This window comes from Aulostomus chinensis, chromosome 11, assembly GCF_037954235.1.
Source record: "Aulostomus chinensis isolate RoL2024-O1b breed Wild chromosome 11, RoL_Achi_v1.0, whole genome shotgun sequence".
NCBI classification, from domain to species: Eukaryota; Metazoa; Chordata; class Actinopteri; order Syngnathiformes; family Aulostomidae; genus Aulostomus; species Aulostomus chinensis.
In genome coordinates this window covers 26,183,588-26,207,853 of record NC_141330.1, presented here as the reverse complement: position 1 = coordinate 26,207,853, position 24,266 = coordinate 26,183,588, and positions in this window count along the sequence as shown.

Here is a 24,266-nt window from a genome sequence, read left to right as displayed (position 1 = left end):
CGCCAAGACTCTGTCCTGAGCTGATGTGTGTGACTGCATCCACAGCCAGATCATTTCAGCTATTTGAATACATTAAGGGGCTGCACGGTGGTGCAGTGGTTAGCACTGTGGCCTCACAGCAAGAAGGTTGCGGGTTCGAGTCCCGGCTCGGGCACGAGATCTTTCTGTGTGGAGTTTGCATGCTCTCCCCGTGTCTGCGTGGGTTCTCTCTGGTACTCCGGCTTCTTCCCACCATCCAAAAACATGCAATTGGGGACTAGGCTGATTGATACTCTAAATTGACTGTAGGTATGAATGTGAGTGTGAGTGGTTGTTTGTCTCTCTATGTTGGCCCTGCGATGGACTGGCGACCTGTCCAGGGTGAACCCCGCCTCTCGCCTGTTGACGCTGGGATAGGCTCCAGCCCCCCTGCGACCCTTAATGTGTAGGAATAAGCGGAAGATGACGATGGATGGAGGTAGGACGTTAAGAAACACAGCAGGTGCTAGAGTTCCTTTAGAGTTTTGCTAGAGTTTTTCAAACCCAGATTGAAATGATTATATACTCGGGGACAGAGGACCCACCCGTTGTCCTACTCTGCCTCTGACTGGCTGGAATTGGGTGCCCTCACAGGTGTGTGGAATCAGACGGATCAGGGTCAGATTGGATCAGAGGAAGAGAAGGAGCAGGTCTTTGCAGCGAGGAAAATGTTTGACAGACACTGGTTTATTTTGTTGAATTCTATTCTAAATAAAAACTCTTCGAATTCACAATTATACTGGACCACAAATCTGTCTTGAGTGTCTCTGACACTCAGCCCCAGTAATGGTGTAATCTACATGTGGAGAGAGACCAGTATAGTTACTGGGAGTTGACTCATTCCTGGGAATTAAAACCATTTCCCCACTCTGCGGTCATCTATTTCCAGACTCACTCATGCATGGAAGCATCTGTCATTTGAGGAGCAGAGCTGCTGCCCTGCAGGAGGGTTATATTTACCCGTGCTGAGGCAGGTGTGTGAGGTGGAGAAGGGATTCCGCGAGCACAGGTAGGACGATGGAAAACCTGATAATTACTGTCTTTAACTTTATCCCAGGTAAGTATAGCCGTGGCTGCAAGGGTTCTGGGTCCATTACTCCAATTCACAGGTTTGTCCAGGGAAACAGGAGTGGCTTTCAGGAGCTGCGCTTTCACCGTCAAGCTTCTCCGATACAGCGGTTTATAAGCCTTTAACTGGTGTAATTTTAGCTTTAATAAGCACTTGAGGAGAGAGGTATGTTGAAAATTGGTACTTTGTACCAATAAAACATTAAAATGAAGCTCCTGGCAACCCTTATCTTTCAAAGTCTCCGTCATTGCTCCACTTGTAGGCTTTTAGTGTAATTCCTTCGCTGTGGTAGCTGCAAATGTACTGGAGAGTGCAATGTTGTGGGTGGCAGCGCGACTGTCCTGTACGTGAACATCTGCACCCCCAAACATGCCTGCCATTTAGCACCTGGAGAACACGGTATTACGTCTAAAAAGTGAAATTGAGAACGTCATTCATGTCTTTGCTCTGAAAGGGAGAGTAAGACATGAATAAGTTCATAAATTCCTCTCCACATTGGCTTGAAGAGAAATTGATGGTGAAAGTCTGGCTGTAAAATTAGTCAAAGGGAAGAGTGTAGTAATTCCTCAGGAGAAGCAGTGCTTGGCTTGCTCGTGTTGAATATAATTCAGGTTGTCTCTTGTTTTTTACGATGCTTGGACGGCATGCGAAACCCCGCTGAAATGGGGATTTAGATTTACAGAAAAGCGCTGGTGTTGATTGATCAAATTGGGAATCTAAAGGTTCAGCACAGCGAAGGTGCCAGCGCCTCCAGCTACCGATGGGCTTTCTCGCTGAAAATGCTGCATTTGAAAACCGTTTGTTTGACATGAAGCTGTTTCCTTCCCCAGGTGGGTCGGATCGGTGTCTCCCAGCTGAGAGGCCAGCACATGTCCTCAACCTGGTGGGTCATCTCCAGCAGCTGTACAGAAACCACTCCAATGAAAGTTAGCGTTTGAGGTTTTTACACTCAATATGTGATGGGGAATCACGCGGTGAGTTTTCATCGCCATCAGCACCGAGGTCCCCCCTTGATGACCTGTCCATGCGGTGTGGTTAAACATCCTGTCGTCAAATGAAGGGCAGAGATGGTGTCCAAAACCTAGCGAGGGCCATGTTACAAGCTCGCCTCCAGAGAGGTCTGGGTCATCCAGACAGGAAATGAAAGGGAAAACATTTGTAAAACAGGTTCTGCTCATGACTCATCAAGAGACCTGGCGCTGGGAGTGGAGCAGCCTGGCGCCCATCCCTCAGCTTCCTCTGGCCTGAAAGCTTTCCTGGTGCCATTTTCTTCCGCTCATTAATGATGAGATGCGCATCCATGAAAAATCAGGAATTTTTGTTTTAAATAATGAGTTGGGTTTGTTCAGCTCATGGATATTTCCTAGTTACGACCCTGTCGAATCACTGTGTTTTAGAAAGACATTGTTTTATGTGAATGAGGGATGTTAATAACCAGAACCTGCGCATCCCAGCATCGTCTCTGATGAGCGTCCTGTCGGCTGCAGGTGTATCAAGGCTACACAGGAAACCTTTCATTCGCGCCAGTGCCCACAGAGACGCATGTCTGTTCTCTCTGTGTCATTCACCGAGGTGAATTATCTGTGATGGGTTTAAGAAAGCAACGACCAACGTAGTAACTGAAAATGAAACAATGCACCAGAGTGCAGTTCCATCACCAATCTATAGTTCTCCCTGAACATTACTTTTATTTATTTATTTTATTTGCTTTGTTTTATTTGATCGGGGGGAAAAAACGAATCATAAAAGCACAACACAGGTCGCTCCTCCATCTCCAGCGCTCAGATGCTGAGAAGGCCCAGGGCAGGGCGTGCGAGGAGCTCAGTCACATGACCCGCCCAGGAAAAGTGGAGAGGAACATGGAATAACTTTTTTTGTTGTTTTTTTGGGGTGGAGGACTTTCCCCTCCAGATTCGTGTGAAGCAGACATTATTGTGTCAGTTCCAGCCGTGGGTTCCAGCCTCAGTCATGCGCTGTCCCCACTCGCCATAAGAGGCAGACGAATGGAAAGTGGTGAGCTCTTCCCCTGAGCCGTCTCAGGGCTTCAGCGTATGTCAGTGTTCAAAGCTAGAAACCAAAACAGGGTTAAGTCTCGTGAATGGTGGTTCTGGACCACAGGTGTGATTCTGAGAGTCCACCAGAACAGCTGAGCCCCCCAGCAGAGCCAGTCTGTCCACAGACGTCCGCTAACCTGTCGATGTTACACTCCACACTGACTGTGTGAGAATCTGTCAGTCTTTAAATCATCTCCTGAATTCGTCTCGACCGTGAACAAAACAAGCTAAAATATTGCTAATAACTGATTTACAATATGAAACATGAAAGGCCCAAGATTACATTTAACAAAGTACCTACTAATTCTGTCATCAATGCATACTGAGTCAGTGTTCAGCCCTGCTGGCTGTGTGGGTTCAGGCTGGGAGTCTCCGCTGGGCCACCAGGATGGCCCAGCCTGAAATATCTCAACAGCTACAGGATGGATTGCTATGAAAAATTGTCGCTGACATTTATAGTTCCCTGAGGAACTTTCACTTCATCCATTGCTTTGGTTTATGAACAAAACCTGCAAAACTTATCACACATCCCAAAGCCCTCAGCCTGAGCTGGAGTCGACGGTGCATTTACTGCTGCGCAGCGCTACCATGCTAACATGTTAAAGCTAAATATAAGCATTTTAGTGCTGTAACTATAATGCAGGCAGGCTGCAGCTGCACGACTGTAAATTCTGATTTGTTTTAGCTCAGACGGAGCAGCTGGGAGCATTCCCAGGCTGGTCGCACCACCGCTTCAGCGCACGCAATCGTGATCATGCCTGGAGAGGATGATCACAATTAGTGAAGTGGAATATCATCAACAATAGTGTGCGTGTGTGAATAAATATCACACGTGCTCCTGCTCGTGCATGTGCTTGCAGCAGTGTGACTACGATTAAAAGTGATACTGACATTGTTCCCCTCGATATGATGTTACATTTCTTATTTTTGTCTTTATAGAATCTATTCCTGTAATATGTCTGAATTTTCAGCATTTGGTCAAATGGGGTGAAGCAAGTATTTGTGAAGAAAATTGAAACAAAAAAAAGTGCAGACCAATAATTCTTCATAATTTAATAAGGTGTTCAGTTCAATTAGTACCCTGGCTTCTGATTTTGTGTGTCTTGGACATGGAACAGGTGGATACATCGAACAGGAGGTGAGATTTGTAGACCAGGGATGCTCTGCTATTTGCTGTGTCTCAACCCTGGAGGACTCATGGGTTGTTGATTTTTTTTTTTTTTTTTTTTTTTGGAGGAGGAAAGCCTCCAGCTGGCTCGGTGTGTGGAATTACACCCCAGGATCCAAGCAGGGCAGGCTCACAGAAAAGAAAACAGCTGTCAGACAATGAATTACTGTTCTGTGACCAGACTGCCTTTCAGAGGAGTGGATGAGGAAGCTGGAAGTGTGCAAAGAATTATGCACACAGGACATACACACTCTCACGTGCGCATATTGTCTGAAAAAAACACATATCATGTACTTGCTGAGGTCACATCCATAAGAAAACCCAAAGGACAAGTTGAAGTGATTTCCCTTACTGAACCTGTAATATTTTACTCTTTGTGGAGTCAAATATTTTATATTGCAGACAGCCTACACAACATAAGCTTAACAGACGTCCCTGCTGTACATAATCATCCACATGTTCAGAGCCGAGAGCAGAAGAAAAAAATCTTAGACTTTCCAAAAATGCTTTCTTTTTCTGGTGAGGGCTCTAAAAGGTCTGCACGGCTCACTTTGGCAGCAGTGTGGCTTTGCAATGCAAACAGCGCACATCCTCAGACTGACCCCTGTGAACCGAGCCGGCGGCTCCACACACTGACCCCAGAGCCTGCACATCTCAATGCAGCCTCAGTCTCACACATGCCTGTAAGGGAGGCTCAACAGCCTGGCAGCACACAGGGGCCTCTTAGAGCAGCTTGGTTGGAGGGCTCAATTTATTAAAACATTTTTGTCCAAATATGGACCTAAATATCAGCCAGGCCTGACGGTCCTGCAGACATCCTGAAAGAGGGACATTTAAAAATAGGGGGACAGTTGATTTTGCATGCCGTGATTTTTTTTTCAACCATAAAGAACAGATTAAAAAAAATCCTGAGGTCAAATCAACAATCGATGAAAACTGAAGTATTAGCAGCAGTTGAACAGACACAAGATGTCTCCTCGATCACTGAAAAGTCCATCAGTGTGTGATCTCCAGAGGCTTCAAGTTTCCACATTATCCTTGTGTAAGTTGCATTTTGGATCACGACTGGCTTCAAAAACTATTTGGGATCCCAAATTCCTGCTTGGAAGTGCACTCGGATTTAAGGTGAGCACAGAGGAACGTTTCCCCTTCACGAGATGAATGTTAGAATACTTCCAAGTGTCAAAGATATCATTTTTCACAGTGAGGCTGAAATATCAATAAACAAAATGCGTTTGCGTGAAGGAGGGCTACCGGTGTCGGAAAAACAAATGTGTTGAATCTCTTTTCTTCATTTTTTTTCACTTTTGTATTTGAGGACATAATTTGCACTAGAAAAATACTGTGATGTCACTAATAAATCACGGTTCGAGCAGTTTAACTCGACATATTCATCCAGAGCGAACTGCTGTGGGTGGACTCGTGTATTTCCTGTCTCCTTCTGGCTTCTGGGGATCCAGGTTGATAGCTTGTGTCGTCTTTGTTGGGTTTGCTGCGTCAAAAATCTGTGAAAGAAAACACCCTGTACCCTCTGCTTTCATGTCACACTGTCTACTTTAAACCACAGCAACTCACCGGCATTAGACAACAATTTGCTTGTAAGCTTCGAGTTCAAACAACCATGATATATAAAAATTATGGCTTAAAAGTGGTTTCACACCAAGCATCAATCTTTTGATGGTAACTTGTAAAAAACTGGTTTTATGTGCCTGCTCTGAGAGAGGCAGCCTCCAGATGGACTTCAGACGTCAGTGAAATGTTTTGTGCACTGCCATCATACCTGTCGGTCATAGCCAGCAGGCTAGCTTGCAGGTTAGCATGCACCAAGTACTGGAAGACAAAATCTGAGACAAATATCCGAAACATCTTGAGCCGGTCTTGAGTGGTCCTCGCCAAATAGTTGTGTGATGAAAATAAAATGATATTTTTAGATTAGAAGCTGTTTTTTGCATTCTACCGCCTGTAACAGTGAAAACATTTATCTTGACAAAGACTTTATTGGATGTGTGGGAGTCAAAGTGTGCCTGCCCTTGAAAACTATTTTTAAAAAAAATTAGTATGAACCATAAAAATTGCAGAATAAAATCAATCCTTCACCTGCATAGACCCCATGTGACATGCATGACAGATAAGGTTTTGTTCACTGGATTTTTAAACCTATGAACTGAGCAGCAGGGCAAAGGTCATGCACATCCATTCTTCTCTGCTCTTTATTAGATTTTTCTTTGTTCTGAAGTAAAGTTTTGAGTGGACGTTGACTGAGGTACTTTCATTTTCCCAGGTGTTTTTAGGTCTGACCAGGTGGATCTACGGCTTATAAGAATATAAAAGTGTGCAGTTGTAGTTTTACATGTTACTGCAGTCATATGAGAATGTATTTCTTTTCTTTATACACTTTTAGGACTGAAAAACACAAGTTGACGGTGCCGGTGCAGATACTTAGATATATCTGCAAATAAACACTCGAGCCAAATCGGGATTCACTACTCAGTCCAGGGGTGGGCAGGATCAGGGTGTGTGGGGGGTCAGAATGGTGGGGGCTCCACAGACCTGCACACACTGAAGCTCCTCTGTGTGCTTCTGTCAAACCAGAATCAGTTTACTGCAGATTCATGAACACAAACCTGCAGAAAAAGGTGCATAGCATCTGTGTGTGGGTGCATGAGCATGTGTATGTGTGTGTTCTTGCATTACTGCGTGTGTGTGTGTGTGTGTGTGTGTGTGTGTGTGTGTGTGTGCATTTAAGAATTGCATTCGACTCTAATAATCAAATCAGCCCTCCGTCTCAGCCGAGCACATCTCGCTTCACTGTGCTGCTCTCAGAGGAAAATCAATCTCTCCTGCTCAGGGTTCTCTGCACTTCTCCTCGCCTGTAAGATTTTCCTGCCAGCAATCACATTTAATTGGAAAGTAATGAAATTTCTTTTTAAGGAAATGATACACATTTACGAGGATCCTCTCGTTCGGAGGACATAGGATAGCCTTATCTCCATGTGGTTTTACGTGAGGGCAGAGTCTGCTCCGATTCAAATGAGAAGTGTCTGTTGCTTTCACAGCGCGCTTGTATGAAATTACCTGACTTTTATATCTGCTGTGCCATCTGGGTCCTATTACCTCAGCAACTGATGAGAAATCCTAAAATTGTCTCTGAGGGGAAAATGCTACGTTCACCAGCAAAGGTTATGTTTGTGGTGCGGGGCTGGCCTGAGCACCAAATTGCTTGGACCTCATTCAGTTGTGTATAAATGTAAAGCTACGCTACGCTGCTACTCAATATCATTATGAAATGGTAATACATTATCAAGCGGATCTGTATAACCTGGCTTGCTGATGGGAATATGGTTTCTTTTATCTCGGTTGTTGGGAATTTGCTCTCAGCACTACAAAGCAACTTTTTGAGGCTACAATAGGGAGTCTAAAGAATGCATATCATCGTAAAGCAGCTGGTATTTTCAAACCAGCAGCTTTGTCAGAGCCAAGGATATCGTCCGCTTCAAGAGCAACCGTTACCAAGCAAGTGTGATGCCCACAGCATGTGTGGTCACTTGGCATTTGATCACATGTTCAGTGATTATATTTGTCTGTTTGTTACGTCTTTGATTATATGCATTAATATGCAATATGCTGGTGAGCCATTATGGCAATAATACCCCCATTTTGCAAATATGCAGGGACCAGTAAAAGTTCAGCCTCACCCGGAGGTGGCAGTGTGGCGCTTTTGTTTCACCCAAGGACTGCAAGGACTTTAGCGCTGCAGTTTCCTCAGAATGCTGGGGGAGCTGAACCTGTCACGAAAGCTGCTGTCACTCATCCTTTTTTTACTTATTATCTTGTTTTACAGGTTTGTACTCGGAATAACCACTTCACGTATGTTTATTTTTGTTTGGAAACGTTAACTCGATCGATGTTGACTATTGGAGATGGATTTTTCTGGGCATATAAGTTACGGTCATGTAACATTCACATTAGCTAGCATGATGTGACTAAATGTTATAGCCCAAGCAGGATTTAGATCCTGAGAATTTATACATTACGTTTTGTTTTGTTTTGTTTTGACATTCTCCTCCCTTGTCACTGTTGACGTTGTTGTTTTGTGAATGAAAATCTGATGGGGAGATCCAAGATCCAAGAACTCATGCTAGAACAGGAGGGAGGACTGGAAGTTGTGGCTCAACTGTTGAGAGAGGCCATGCAGATCAAAAATGACAAAGCAGAGGCAACTGTAAACTTTGTACAAACCCAGGAGTTTGCTCACAGACAGACACGAGTGAGGGTTGGTCACCAGGAGGACCAAGACCAAACTGAAGTGCCTCAGCTATGGCACCCCCCTGTTGATGTACAGTGCATGCAACAAGCATTAGTGAAGAAAATGCTCTATGAGTAGTCAAATGCATTTGCTCATGATGACAATGACATAGGCTGTGTCCCAAGCCTTCAAATGAGCACAACCCTGAAGGATAACATTCCAGTACAGTGATCATACACATAAATTCCCAAGCCCCTGCACAAAAAAGTCAAAGAGTATTTCCAGGACCTACTGCCAAAGAAGTGTATCGTGAAATCTAAATCCCCATACTCAGCTGCGGTGGTCTGCGTCTGCAAGAAGGATGGGAGCCTGCGCCTATGCATTGACTACAGGCTCCTGACTCAAAAGACAGTCCCATACAGACATCCCCTGCCACGCATTCAAGATCTCATAGACATGCTCTGGGGATACAGCTGGTTCTCAATTGTGGATCAGAACATCAAGCCTTCATTGCAGAGGGGTCATGAAACATGACAGCGTTCATAACCCCATGGGGCCTGTATGAGTGGGTGCGCATCCCTTTTGGGCTCTTAAATGCCCAGTCTTCCAAAGGAACAAGGATGAAATGCTCAACTCATTGAGGGATGAATTCTGCATACCCTACCTGGACGACGTCCTCTGCAATGTCAAGACATTCGAAGACCACGTCCAGGTGCTGAGACACATCCTGAGAGCTCCTCAACATCACAGTGTACAGCTTAGGCCAGCCAAGTGCGAGCTCTTCAAAAGAGGGTCCGCTATGTAGGAAGACTGGTCTCAGCTGATGGAGTTCAGCTTGACCCAAAAGACCTAGAACCCATCCAGGCTATGAGAGTAACCCCCCCCCCCCCCCCGCAATGTTGGAGAAGTGCGCAAGCTACTGGGATTCCTCAGTGTCAGTGGTCAGTTCCAAACATTTATACAAGACTTCTCCAAGATCAGCAAGCTGCTGTATGAGCTCCTGCAGACAAAGAACGTGGCCACCAGGCCGCCACAACCCAGGCAGAAGGAAGGGAAAGGGGCACAGTGATCATCCAGGACCCTAAAAGAGTGCCCTGAAGAGCACCAAAAAGCTCATATACAGGGCCCTAAAAATTCCACAATCACAGAATCGTGGACATAAAAAGTTAAATTCATTATAAGCGCGGAATATCACGAAGCTGAACACGATTTTACGTAGGCTAAAAGTTTTTTGGAATAAAAAGGAACGCATCTCTCAGAAAAACGCTCTGGGGGGTCATTAGGCTGGGGACAATGCACGCGTCACTCCCCCTCCCCCTTGTTAATGTGGAGAACATTAACAATAAAAATGTTGAAGCAACTGTCTGAGACACCAATAACATCTTCAAAGAAATTACAAAACTGCCAGCTAACGCCAATGTATAGGGCAGAGCAACTTCCCAGTGACAATTATGTGTCAGGCGACTTGCAGTTCTGCCAATTTTGCCAACATACTGTTGACTGGGCCTGTTAACACACCTGTGAGAACACCTGAGGAGTGACAAACACCAGCAGAAAAAGGAGGAAAACCGTGCTGCAGCTAAGCGGGCCACGTCCACCAGGCTTCAAACAACCATTACTGCTTTTAACACATCAACAAATTCAAGACATGAGTTTGTTGAGGATTTTGTGACTCTTGGCGCCAAATCCGACATCCCGTTGGAGAAGCAACCAAAGCTGCGTCCTTATTTGGTGAAACACTGCAAACAGGGAGAGATTTTGCCAGAGAATGTGAGCTGCCATGATCAGTATTACCTGCCTGCTGTGTTTAATCACCACATGTCTTCTGTGCTTGACAAAATCTGTGGGAGGAAGTATTGTATCGCTGTTGATGAGACCACCGATACACACGTCTAAACATTGTCATCGGTAAGCTAACATTATAAGCATTAATTTATGGTTAAATATACTGACAGTGCATTAAAATTAGGCAAATGTATTGATCGCAAAGTTACAGCTGCTCTCTCACATGGGGAATTAAGAATTAAAAATATACATTTATAAATATTTATGAGATACGACAGTTAACGGAATAAGAATAAAGCAGCTGTCTCCCTCTAGCCATACCATACACTTTTATTGTAGTACAACATTAATCTTGTAATCTTAATTTTTTCATCTTTCATTGCAGGAGCTGAAAAACAGTACTTTCTGGTTGATGTTGTCTTCATGGACAGATGCAACTACACAACATTTCCCAAGCCTCCCTGAATCGCAACAATCTGGAGCTTGATCATGTCTGGGCTGTGGTGACAGATAATGCCGCTCACTGTCTGAAGGCATACAGGGAGGCTCTGAGAGAAGTGTTGCCAAACAGCATACATGTAACCTTCCTCTGCCATGTAATCAATCTGGTAGGTGAGACCTGGCAGCACTAAAAATATTTCTCAGAGGCTGCCTCAGTTGTGACATGGATGAAATCTGTCTTCTTCAAGGAGCCTACCAGAAATTGAAGATGGATGCAATTCCTCATCAGCAAGGATTTTGTGCAAGCCACAGCTCCTCCTGAAGCAGCGTGCACCAGATGGAATAGCTGGTTTGAGGCAGTGAAGTATCATGCAGAGCATCTTCATCTGAAGCACAGCTGTCATCCTTAGCACAGTGGAAACACAGGAGAAGGTGAGGGCTCTCATTTTCAAGCTGACCCTCATCTCAGAGGGTTGCTCCAAACTGATGACAGCTCTGACTACCCGTGAAGGAACCCACCGTCCCACCGCTGTATCTGCATACGTTGTAATGGAAGACATGGGTTCCTATCTAATCAATGGAACAGGTAAAACGTGGTTTTGGTGCCAAGACTGATGGCTTGCTGAATAATGTAGAGGTTAGAGAGAAGTAGGAGGTGTTTGACAATCTCCATGAATCTTTCCATTCTGCCTTCACAAAGTTCTCCAACCACAGGGACACACATCCAGTCACAAGTCCACAGGTGTGTTATTTTTTTCCTTAATTTTTAAATTGTATTAATTTTGATCTGAATTGTGTTTATGTTGCTAAACAAATATTTATATTTCAACATTAATATTATTATTGATATATTTCAGGCTGATAAGTGTGTTTCATCCCAGGCAGGCTCTAACAATGGACAAGCAGACTGAAGCCTACTCAACACTGAAGCCCCTTGCAAGCCCATCAGCTGAGCTCAGTTAACAGTGGCTGGCCCAGCAGCACTGTGCGTCCTGCCAGAGGATCTAGACCTTGCTGACTACTGGAGAGGCATGAGTGTTAGATTCCCAAGTGTTGCAGGTGTAGCTTTCCCTACATCTACTTCCCAGTTAGCTCAGTCGACTGTGAAAGGAGCTCAGTAAATATAAGACTCTTCTCACAGACAAACGAGAGTCACTCACTGAGCTAAACTCAAAGAGGCTGACTATCATTTACTTCCATGGGGATGTCTGTAATTGGTGGAAAACCAAAGTGCACAGGGATAGAAATTAAAGTTTATGAGGTTTTTGATATTTCCACCAAAGTTAGGTTGAATTTCAAAACGTATGTTTCATTGTTTACTGCATGGGCTGTTATAGGTGTTTATGCAATTTTGGAATACATTTTGACAGGCAAAAACACAGGCGTGGGAGGAGTTCGGTGAGGCCATGGCGAATGACTATCGGTTGGCTCTGAAAAGGTTCTGGCAAACCGTCCCTCGCCTCGGGGGGGAGGCGGCAACTTGCCCACACTGTTTACAGTGGGGACGGGAGGCTGCTGACGTCAACTGGGGAGATAATTGGGCAGAATACTTTGAGGAACTCCTCAATCCCACCAACACGTACTCCATGGAGGAGACAGAGTTTGGGGAGTGCTTGGGGGGGGTCGTCCAATCTTTGGGGCAGAAGTCGCTAAGGCAGTTAAACAACTCCATGGTGGCAGAGCTCTGGGGGTGGATGAGATCCACCCTGGGTATCTCAAGGCTTTGGATGTTATGGGGCTGTCTTGGTTGACACGTCTTTACAACATCGGGGGCGGTGCCTTTGGAGTGGCAGACCAGGGTGGTGGTCCCCATCTTTAAGAAAGGGGACCAGAGGGTGTGTTTCAACTATCTGGGGATCACACTCCTCAGCCTCCCTGGTAAGGGCTACGCCAGGGCACTGGAGAGGAGGAACGGTGGATCAGCTCTTCACCCTTGCTAGGGTGCTGGAGGGGGCATGGGAGTATGGGGTGGATGGCCCCTTACTAAGGGCCATTCAGTCTTTCTACCGGAGGAGTGAGAGTCTGGTCCGCATTGCCGGCTGTAAGTCGGACTTGTTCCTGGTGAGGGTTGGACTCCGCCAAGGCTGCCCTTTGTCACCGGTTATGTTCATAACCTTTAAGGACAGAATTTCTAGGCACAGCCGGGTGGTGGAGGGGGGCGAGTTTGGTGGCAGGAGGATGTCGTCTCTGCTTTCTGCAGATGACGCGGTCCTCTTAGCTTCATCAGGCCACTGGGACAGTTCGCAGTCGAATGTGAAGCGGCTGGGATGAGAATCAGCACCTCCAAGTCTGAGGCCATGTTCTTCAGCCAGAAAAGGGTGGTTTGCCCACTCCCGGCCGGGGGGAAGGTCCTACCTATGAGCATAGGTCATGAAGAACTCGTGAAAGCTCAACTAGAAGAGCCTGCCATCAGTCAAATCATCAGACTGAAAGAGACCAGCAACATCCTGTCTGCTGACATGACAAGAACAGTGACTGGCCTGGTGAGAAAGCTTATACATACATGAGTAGGAGAAACTACACCTGAAAGATGACCCACTATACAGGAGAACCAACCAGAGGACTCAACTAGTCCTGAGGCACCTCCATGATGACATGGGTCATCTGGGCACTGAGAGAGTACTGGGTCTAGCGAGAGACAGATTCTGTTGGCTGTACATGAAGTGGGATGTAGAAGCCTACATCACAAGAAGGTCCCCCTGTATAAAGCACAAAGCACAAAAAAACAGCTTCACACATCAGAGCGCCCATGAATGGCATCACCACCTGCTCACCTCTAGAGCTCGTCTTCAATGACTATCTCCACTTGGAGGCAGGCAAGGGAGGCTTCAAGTACAATCCTGGTCACTGTAAACCATTTCACCCCGGTTTGCTCAGGCCTACACCGCCCAAAACAAGTCCAGCTGCTCGAACAAGCTGTTCAATTACTTCATCCCATGGTCCAGTTACCCATGGAAACTTCCTCACAACCAAAGACGGGAATTTGAGAATGAGCTCTTCAAAACCCTGCAACAGCTGAGTGGATTGGGTCACTCAAGGGCTACCCCTTACCACTCCCAGGGAAACCCTGCTGAGAGACTCAATCAGACTGTCCAACAAATACTCCGGATTCTGGAGGAGAAAGAAGTGGAAAGATGGAAAGAACACCTCGCAAAAGTCATCCATACCTATAACTGTACCAGGCATGAAGCGACTGGTTCTCGCCCTTCAATGATTTTTGGCTTGGCTACTAATGAGGAAACCATCTCTCTGATAGGCTACACAGAAAAGTGGGCCTCAAGAATGAAGGAAGTCTGCAGACTCACGTCTGAGAACAATCAACAATCAAGTACTTGTGGAAAGAGCTACTTTGACCAGCACACAGGTGAGCGTGTCCTTGTGCCTAACCTGAGGGAGAGGGGCGGGAAAGCTATGATCCTACTGAAAAAACAAAGTCCACGAGGTTAAGGGGCAGATGCTGATGGACCAGTCTACAAACTTGCCTCAGAAACGGGTGGAGACAGAATACAAACACTACACCACAACTCCACCTGGTCAATGAACTACCAGTCAACTTGCCCCAACAGTCACTAACATCAACACCTGGAAGAAAGGGGGACTTACCAAGACTTACCAAGAGAACACAAAGAACAACCGACCAAATACAAGGAAAGAGAATGAATGGAGCCCAAGGAGTGACTGTTTGGATGATGATGGATCAACGTAATGGCTGAGAATGCCAGTGAGAAGAGGACTGGAGAGTACAGCATGAGAGCCTGTGCATGGGACTCAGGGGGCTTCATCTCACAACCACTGGAAGCTCTCAACAAACCAGAATGCTCACACGCAAAAGATATCAGAGAAGACTTGTCAGTGAAGGAAGAGGAAGCACTCCTGTAATCGTGCACAGAGAAACTCGAAACAACACCAATGAGGAGGAATGGATGGAGGATGAGCACTTACCAGGAAACCAAATGCTATGGAGTGAGAGGGGGAAGATGTCCTGCAGCAAGAGGATCAACCAGTATGAACCACACACACACACACACACACACACACACACACACACACACACACACACACACACACACACACACACACACACACACACACACTTATGCTCACTTTAGAGTCACATGCACCCACATGCACTCATATACTTACCTTTACCGTAGAGTTATTTAATGTTCAGAAATAAAAGGCTTTAAAAGTTTGGAAATGTCTGGAGCCATTTTCTTTTTGTCAGGGAGTGTGTGACGCCCACAATGTGTGTGCTCACATATTATTTGATTGTATTTTCTGTGTGTTACAGCCCTTGGAATGACGATTCATGAGATTGACTGATGCGTAAGGTCTTTATTTATTTATTTCACTTCATGATCCTTACGGCACCGTGAAACTGTTTTTTTTTTTTTAAATAAACCCAATATAAACATCAAATACAATTCCACAGTAAATTCATAAATTTAACAATATTAAAACATTTTGCGCATACCTCGCTGCACTCTCCAAGGAATGTAAATAAATCCATGAATGAATTGTGTGATAGTCAAACCCGCTCATGAATGAAACACGTCACATCCTTGCCCCAAGACAACCTTCACACTAACAAAGGAGTGGCGGCACAACATCCACTTTGTTTCACACCAATTGACTATAACTCCCAAAAAAAAAAACAAAAAAAAAAAACAGATGTTGCCAAACCCTCCCAAACGAAGATAATCTAACCAGGCCTGCGCGATGCTGCACCCAGCTGCTGCTGTCTTGATGGCTGTGTTAACTGCAGCTCCGACCCAACAGGAGGTACTTCAATTCTCGGGCACACATAACGTCCGGGCCAGTTAATATTTACAAAAAATAAATGAATAAACCGCATACAAACAAGCAAAACAACAAAAGAAGGAACAACAATCCCAAGAAAAAAAAAATTTACCGTTTGATTTTTCCCTTTTAATTTTTTCCGTTTTACCTTTCAGACATTCACACACAACTCATAAATGGCTTTTACACTGTGATTATATTTGTCTGTTTGTCATATCTTTGATGATATGCATCAGTAATTATATTCAAATATGCAGGGACCAGTAATACTTCAGCCTCGCCCGACGGTGGCATCAATTGACTGTAAGGACTTTTGCGCTGCAGTTTCCTCAGAATGCTGGGGAGCTGAACCGGTCATCACCAAATGAAGTTTTAAAGCTTGAAAATCGGTTTGGTGGTCAGGACTTCATGATTGATAGTAGCCAATATGCTAGCGAGTGCTAGCTAGCTAGAAAAAGTGCTCCAGTGTTTGGAGTTGGGATAAGGTCACGCAGTGACCAAGTACAACCAAGAGATAAGCTCGTGATGCCTGATGTTTAAGTACACAGTTGCGTAAGTACAGTCATGTAGTTAAATGTAGTAAATGAACCAGATACGGATGTTTTGATTGTTCTGTATTGTGAATTGATGATTTTGGTGAACAGAAATTCAAAAAAAGGGAGATGTTTGACACTTCATTAAAATGAAGAATGCTGGGGAGCTGAACCTGCCATCACGAACGCTGCTGTCACTCATCCTTTACAGGACACCTCATCTGACAACATTTTCTCTGAGCCAGAGAAGTGTAACACAAGCTCAAAGAGGCACAGCAGTGAACAGGATGAGCCAGTCTTGGCTTGTTGCTAAGAACCAGGACAATAAATTGGCTTAAGGTAAACATATACAGAGAAATCTAAGCTTTGCCTGATCTAAAGGGCCATTTCAGTTCAAACTGGAGGCGTTAAGTTTCTTTTCTTCAGGCCAGTCCATGCACATGACTGTTATTTTCAACAATCCTGTTCCACCCAATCAAGCCCATGTTGACAGATAATTTCCAGCCTAATATGAGCACACAGTCTACACCAATTGGTTTGAAAATAGTTCAGATATTTTAACAAAATGCTAATTAAGTAAGAAACAATACTCCTCTATCATAGAGCCAAATAAATCATGCTCATGCTACACCCGCCCCCCCCCCCCAAAGGCATCATAGTGTCTAATGCAGACATGTGCCGAGTGACACTTTCCTATCTTGTAAATCAGCCAGCCAGGTGCTACCACCACGACCTGTGACCAACACAAGTCATTCATCAGTGCAGTGGTACTGACTAATAGTGTGTGTGTGTGTGTGTGTGTGTGTGTGTGTGTGTGTGTGCGCGTGTGTGTGTGGCTCAGAGTGGCAATCCAGCAGCTGCTTTCAACAGCAGTGAGAGGTGGACCAGCCCATACAGGGTCCCAGAGTGAGAGCGGGACTCGCCCTCCCCTCAAATGGATCAGTCCACGTAGTGGCAGGGCTCAGTGAAAGAGCAGGCGAGCGGAAGGTTGGAGCAAAAAAGATGGAAAAGAAAAAGAAGCTCAAGGTTTAGGCGGCTTTAGTTCATGAAATTGACATTATAAACGCTCGAAATCCTGCAAGCTCCTGCTGCACTGGTGGTGCAGCAGGAGCACCAGACCTCGTGGAGAACAGGGGCAAAACAGGAGGCAGTTGTGAGCATCATGGCAACAACCTCCCAGGACACAACGGAGACATTCATTAGCAGAGACAATCAGCAGGAAAGTGCAAGGGCCAATTCTTTTTATCCCCAAAATAAGAAAAACCACATCAAAGTGTTATTTATGCGCAACAAATGACCGTGTGAGTGTTGTAGGCGGCCATGCAGAGACGGCCACTATCTGGGGCTGATATGAATGTACTGGACTTGGTTTACTTTGGACATGTAACAGGGAACATTAAATTCTCCCTTGTTAACGGTGCTTAGCAAAGAGAGCCATGAACACACTGGACAGCAACAGTCCCCACACCAAACATAAATACTGCTACTAGCATTGACATTCACTGGCTTTCTGAGTAGAAGTCACACTACCGGCTCTGTGGCTCCCAAGAGAATGCACACTTCTATTTATGGGCATGAGACAAGAGAGCAATAACAACCACCGGGACAAAAAATTATTACTAAAAACAAACCGTTCGAAAATGTGCAGAATTTAGCGCAATAATACAAAATGTACATTGCCAGATTAAATGAGGGGGAAAAAATATGGAATTACAGAAAGGAAAGTCTTTACACTTGAGAACAAAAAAAAAAAAGATTTTCAATTAAAATATGATTATGTTTGAAACAAAATGGTCACAGCTCAGAAACTGTGGCGAAGACTGGCAGCAGCGTTGTTGTTCTCCCTGTGACATCATCAACACACGCAGGAAGATAGTGTATGGAGCTATTTCACAGCGGTGCAATGTGCTCAGATAATGAATGTCTTTCTTATCAAATGTTTAGCATGCAGCATTTTTAAGAGAACATCTCTCTCTCTCTCTCTCGCTCTCTCTCTCTCTCGCTCTCTCTCAGCCATGGTTGCTGAGTGAGAGAGGACATTTGTTTGTCCTGCAGGTTCTGAGACTTATATAAGATAAACCCGCTAAACTCTATGGCGCTAATCTATGAGACGAGACGATCACCTTCCACCCTCGCGCTCCCTCACCTTCTTGTCGCCCCCCCCCCCCCACACACACACACACACATAATCCCCTCTGTTCTGTGTGTCTGTTCTTTCCAGTGTTTTTTCTTTTCCGTCGCGGCCCAGTCTGCGTTACTCCCACCAGTAACCTCATCCAGCCTCGCCTCAGCTCTGTGTCTTTCCCGGGTCAGCTGAGAGGTTCTTTAACAAGAACCCACCAGTGATGTCACGCGTCCTCGTCCCCGTCCTCGCCAGTGATACCTGCTGTCAGACGCTCCTCCAGCATCTCCCTGCTTCCACCCCTGAGCTGCTGTTGAAGCTGCTCTTGTATGGCGTAGCCAAACACATCAACCCATCGAATGCAGACAGAAAACACACCCAACACTTACAGTACTGAAGAAAACAACATGACGTGAATTGTTGGTGTGCGATGTAAAAAGCACAGTGGAGATTCTGTGTGAACACGTCAGTTACTGCATTTGAGAGTCAACGCGGCTAAGCAGCTTAGAGCTGCAGGGCTGTTTCATTAGCAGGCCCTCGGATTGCGTTCCCTCTGCTTAACACTCGAACCAAATAGTGTACTTTTCCTTTCTAGTACCTATAAGTACCTCATGAAGATGTTTCATTACTTCTTTGTGACTCCAGAATGTAGAAAATGAACTTCAACAGTAAAACTGTCCAAATATTTATCTTCAAATACTCCACATCTTCTTTTTCCAGCTCTGTGCTCAGTAATACACAAATACTTCGATTCAAGCTGAAAATAAAGTAACCCTCAGTGCTACCACGAGCAGGCTCCAATAAAACCAGGTACCAAAAAAGCAATAATTAGAACCACACTGGATTTTAGAGGCGAAAACTGGACTTTGATGATTTGTCATAAATTGTGAGAATAAAAAGCTTAATAATGAAAAAAAAAAGACAAATCTGACTTTCAAGCCCCAAAAAGACGGTCTCTTCATAATTTAGCTCAGTCAGTTGTGATGTAAAAATCCAAAAACGAGACCTTTAAAAATAACATATATCTGAACAATGTTCCCTCTCAATTTAGATGAAGAAAAGAAGAAAAGCAAACCCACATTTCCTTTGGACAAAAGCTGAAAACATAGATAAGTACTTGTCTGAATATTAAATGAAAAATAACTGAAGACTGAAATAATTTCAAACCTTGTGTTCTTTTGAACTTTATTGTATCCACTTATGTAAACACATCCAGTTCTTTTACGAAGGAAACACAGAATCTGACGAATTGTCCTCCAGCTCCTAAATTTCTTTATGTACTTATCAGTTTTTCAGACGATGAGGAGAGTGAAAGAACCACAACGGTGAGCAGACGAGGCTGTCGAGCGGAGCCTGGATTTATGATCACGTCCAGCTGCTCAACAGTCATTTGACCCGTTGTTCATTCTAAAACAAAGATCAGTACTGGAGATCAGATCTGGAGTATTAAGTGTTTCTGTGACCTGCACAACCCTCATTCTGTCACTCGTGTGGCTGTTAACGTGCATGATGAATATTATCTTAGTGTTTGTACAAACTCACCCAGCTGGAATGTGTTGGACAGCCTGGCTTTATTTGGAGCTGTTGTCTGCTCTAATGTTGTCTGCTCAGTCTTATCTCAAACACAAAGTATTCTGACATATTCCTATTCCTGCCATTGCAGGGACTGACAGGCTCATCGTAAATCAACAGCGCTCTGAACTGGACCGACTCCGGCAGCCAGTCTGGTCAAGCCACCTTCTTAACGGTTCCCGCTTTTCCATAAAGAAAAAAAGAAAAGAAAAAGAACTTTTATCTGGAAAAAATTGTTCACAACAGCAGGGAGGAAAAGAACGAAGAGAAATCCCATGAAGCCGGCCGCTCTCCAATCCCTGCTGTGGAAAAGCCATCAGAGAGCAGCCGAAACTCAGCAAGCAGAAGGGACGGACTGAAAAATATCTCCATCTTTAAACTGAAAGGTGGAGCGATGAAGGGTTCACTGAGTCGTCCCCTCTGCTCTCACCAGCTCCCCCAAATTAGAAGAGGACTACATTGTTTGATGTCTCAGATTTATCTCTTTTGGCGCCATTCTCACATCAAGCGGATATTTTTTTTTCGAGGCAACCACAAATGAGAAGGGCTTTTTAAGTAACGGCAGGCTTGAAATTAAGACTGAAGACCAGAAGCAGTCGGTGGGAGACAAACTGACACACGATCCAAGTGAGAGAGCCGCTCGCTGCTGGTAGAAGGTCAAGCTGATGGGAATGGCGTCGCATTGATGCTCCTTCAGTGGCCAGCAGGCTCATTGTTAGCCACAGTGTCATGGTGATGGAGACGAAGGCCTCGCGGCAGTCGGAGCGCTGCTGCTGTAAATAGAAGCCTGACATGTCATTACCTCACCGAGGAGACGTGGGGAGCGCGCCTAATACTCACTCCTATTTTAGCTCTGTTTCAGCTTCCACTTCCAAGTCCTGAGGTGAACATCTGGCTCGCTGGTGGCTAAATGCCCCACTGGGCTCACCAACTACTCGTTACCATCCACCGCTTTTATGGGCAAGTGGGAAGTGGCAAAGTTCCACCCTCCAAGGTGGAAGAACACACTGAACTCCTGTCCAATTAGGGATGCATCCTGGGAGAGTGGGGGGGTTGATGGCATACGTAAGAAATGGTGGCGTACGTGAAGGTTCTACAAGGACAACTGGGACCAGCTGTTCTTTCACAGGTTTGTTGGAGGCGTCAGGGATCCATGAGACCAACCCCTCCACCCGTAGCTGCTACTGGCTGGATCTGTTCCTGCGAGAGCTGCAGAGCACCGAAGCATGAGCCCACTACCTGTCACACTGTAACAGTTAAGGTCCGTGTTCTTCTTGAGGGCTCGTCTTGAATGCTTCGTTGATTGGTTCCACCTCCAGCCATGGCAGTTTTTACCGTATCACCGATGCTCAAACGTTATCGCGACACCTCCCAAAAGAGCAGGTCTCATAGTGTTTTCTTCAGTTTGGTTTTAGAGACCCAACATTCATGAAGACAAATTCAAAAAAACAAAACAAAAGTAACCTGGCAATAAATCTGGTTCTGATCCTGGCTAACAGAGCAAGGGTGGCTTCTATTAAGCTGCTCCCTCTGAATCCAGTGTGACCCGTAGCTATTTGCCATTTAGCACATTGTTAGCGCGAGCAGCAGGCAACCATCGACATGTGTCTCATTCCCTCACTCATTGGACGTTTTTTCACACAAACAAACAGACATAACAAGAGCCAGCAAAGAGAGAATTCAGAGCGAAATAAGAAGAGTGGCCTAGAAAAGAGTTAGAAAAGTAAAATGCGGGTATAAAAAATGGTTAGAAGGTCGCGTGCAGCAGCGTTTTCCAAAGTTCCGGCTCAAAGGCCTCACACATTCCATCACCAAATCACCAAACCAGTGTGTGGGGCAGACAGGAGGTTTGAGGGATGTGACGGAGGGCAAAAACCTGCTCCCATCAAGTCATTATTAATTAAATAATAGTTCCATCCATCCATCCATTTTCTGAACCGCTTATCCATCAAGGGTCATGTGTGTGTGTGTGTGTGGGGGGGGGGGGGGGGCTTACCCCAGCTGACATTGGGCGAGAGGCGGGGTTCACCCTGGACACGTCGCCAGTCCCCCCATCCATCCATGTGTCTGCTCTCCCGTGAGTAGCTGGACCTGAACCAGGTAGCTTTCAGGTACAAGAAGAAAGCCTGTAATTCTCACTAAAGAAATGATGTCAGAGAAGAAAAGAAGAGGAAAGGATGTTTCCGGAAGGAAGCGAAGAAAGGGAAGGGAAAAGAGGGGAGAAAAGTAATGCTAGTTGCTAGCAATGGCATGTTAACCTGTACAATGTGCAAACCAGATGAGATGAGATGAGATCAAGCAGCGAGGATGAGTGGAACCAGGTCATAACTCCTGCTCAGATGTTTCCTCCTCTTCGTCCCTTTCTTTGTTTCCCTTCAAATTTTGTTGTAGTGGAGCTGTACGCCATTTTAAGGTTAGCATGCACCAGCGTCCTGTAGTTCCCCCTCGGTGGCAGCAGAGGCCGGCGCCACTCAGCTAAACAACAGTGTTGTTTTAATGGGAGTCCACCTCACCGTAGAGCAGCACGTGTCAGAGGAGCTGTTTTCCTCCAAGTTCCTCCAAGTCCAATTCCTCCAAGTTTGTGTTGTCTTTTGTTGACATGCTACAGTATACTTAGTGAGGTACCTGACCCAACCCCCCCCCCCCCCGACACACACACACCCCTGCATGTCCAAATATTTGTTTGGACACATGCGAGTGAGAGAGAGAGAGAGAGAGAGAGAGAGAGAGAGAGAGAATATGCCTGCGAACACAGGAGGAGCTGCGGTAACGAGACTGGACACACACCCTTTGCTTTGTGTTCGCGTCTGCATGTGCGTTCCTGATTAGCCTCAGCCTGTCAATCATTCATGGCTCAGATTAAGGAGCTGTAAATGCGCTTAAGTCAGGTGATAATGTAAATTGTCTGCCAAATATAGCACTGTGTCATACATTGAATCTCTTACTCATTGTGAGTTTTCTTCCCCGTATCCCTCCGTATCTGGGACAGGGTGTCATGTGACCTCTGTGACAGAGAGCTCAGCTGTGCGGAGTTGTACTTCAGCCTGACAGCCGTGAGGCCGTGTGACTCTGGTCCCTGCAGGCCTTAGTGCTGATGGTCACTGCATTGCTGTTGGGGGGGGGGGGGGGGGGGTGTTATCAGAGAGAATTTGATGAGCAGGCAAAGACATTCACTCTACAAAGTCTCTTTTTTGGGTGGATGTAAATCCCTCCACATTGAACAGCAGCTCTGTCTGGCAGCAGCTGGCCAGTTCTGGATGGGTTTCTGGCCAGGCCTACTGGGCCATGGCAGGGATTTACATCTCTCAGCAGGGAACCCATCTGCTGAATGGCTAACGTCAGTGAAAAGAGACTCTCACTCCTCCCTGCATTTAAAGCTGGCTCCTTGCTGCATTCCACGCAAACCGCAGTCGTATCTTTCCTCTAGAAAAAAAAGGGAGAAGACACGTTAGACCCCAGAGGCTCTTGGCGTATCTCTGTTCTTTACTATGAGCAAAAGGTCTTGGCAAAGGTTCTCACGAACGGTTTATCAGAGGCCTGTGGAAGCACAATCACCACAGGCCCGTCAGTCCCATTCGAAAGATGGCCTCCCTTTCAATTTCTTGTGGTGACACAGATCCGGGAGGCCAGGATGCCCTCCAGGCCTGGAGGTACGAGGGCTGGTGCACATGCTTGCGTTCGTACTGGGAGTATCACGACGTCACAGGTGTTTGGCGTGTTTCCACTAGAAATGCAAGCAGAAAAAAAACCCTCCCTCTTTATTGCGCCGTACTGAGGATCCTTATCTGGATTTTGTATCTGCTTGGATCATGCAGGGACCACGCATTTGTCTGGCCGGGGCCCAGCTGCTCTCAAATACCAGATACTTCTGTACTTCAAATACTTGAGAGTGTGGGAATATGTCTGTGAAAATATTGCTTCAACAGCACATGTATTGTTATCAGGTGAAATACACACTTTTTAGCATGAACTGGAGTTTTTGTCCCTGACCCTCCTGGTTCCTGCTCCGGGAGGCTGGTACTCTCAGTTGGTGGTTCCGTCCAGAACCTAAATTAATGTGAGTTAGCACATACAACGTCACATGACTGCAGGCGCTCTCGTCAGACATGCAACGTGCCTTAGGTTGGGAAACGTTTCCGTTACCGTGTATGTGGTCTGAAGACATGTGGCAACTCTGCTGAGGCTCATAATTATGAACAGTCGTAGGGGAGTAAAACCCACGTGTCATCACATTGTGATCAAATCCTCCGTTTCAGAGCGACGCAGTTTTTGTCGATGTCACAGTCTGCTGACTTGAGTTGACAGCGTGAAAATACAACAATGACATTATGATCATAAACTGACATGAAAGCTATTCTTTTTCAAAAGAATGTAATGCATGTGACGCTGCAAGACAAGGTAAAGTGGATTCAGGGTGGGAATTTCAAAATAAAGGCGCACCTAAAAGGACTGATATTC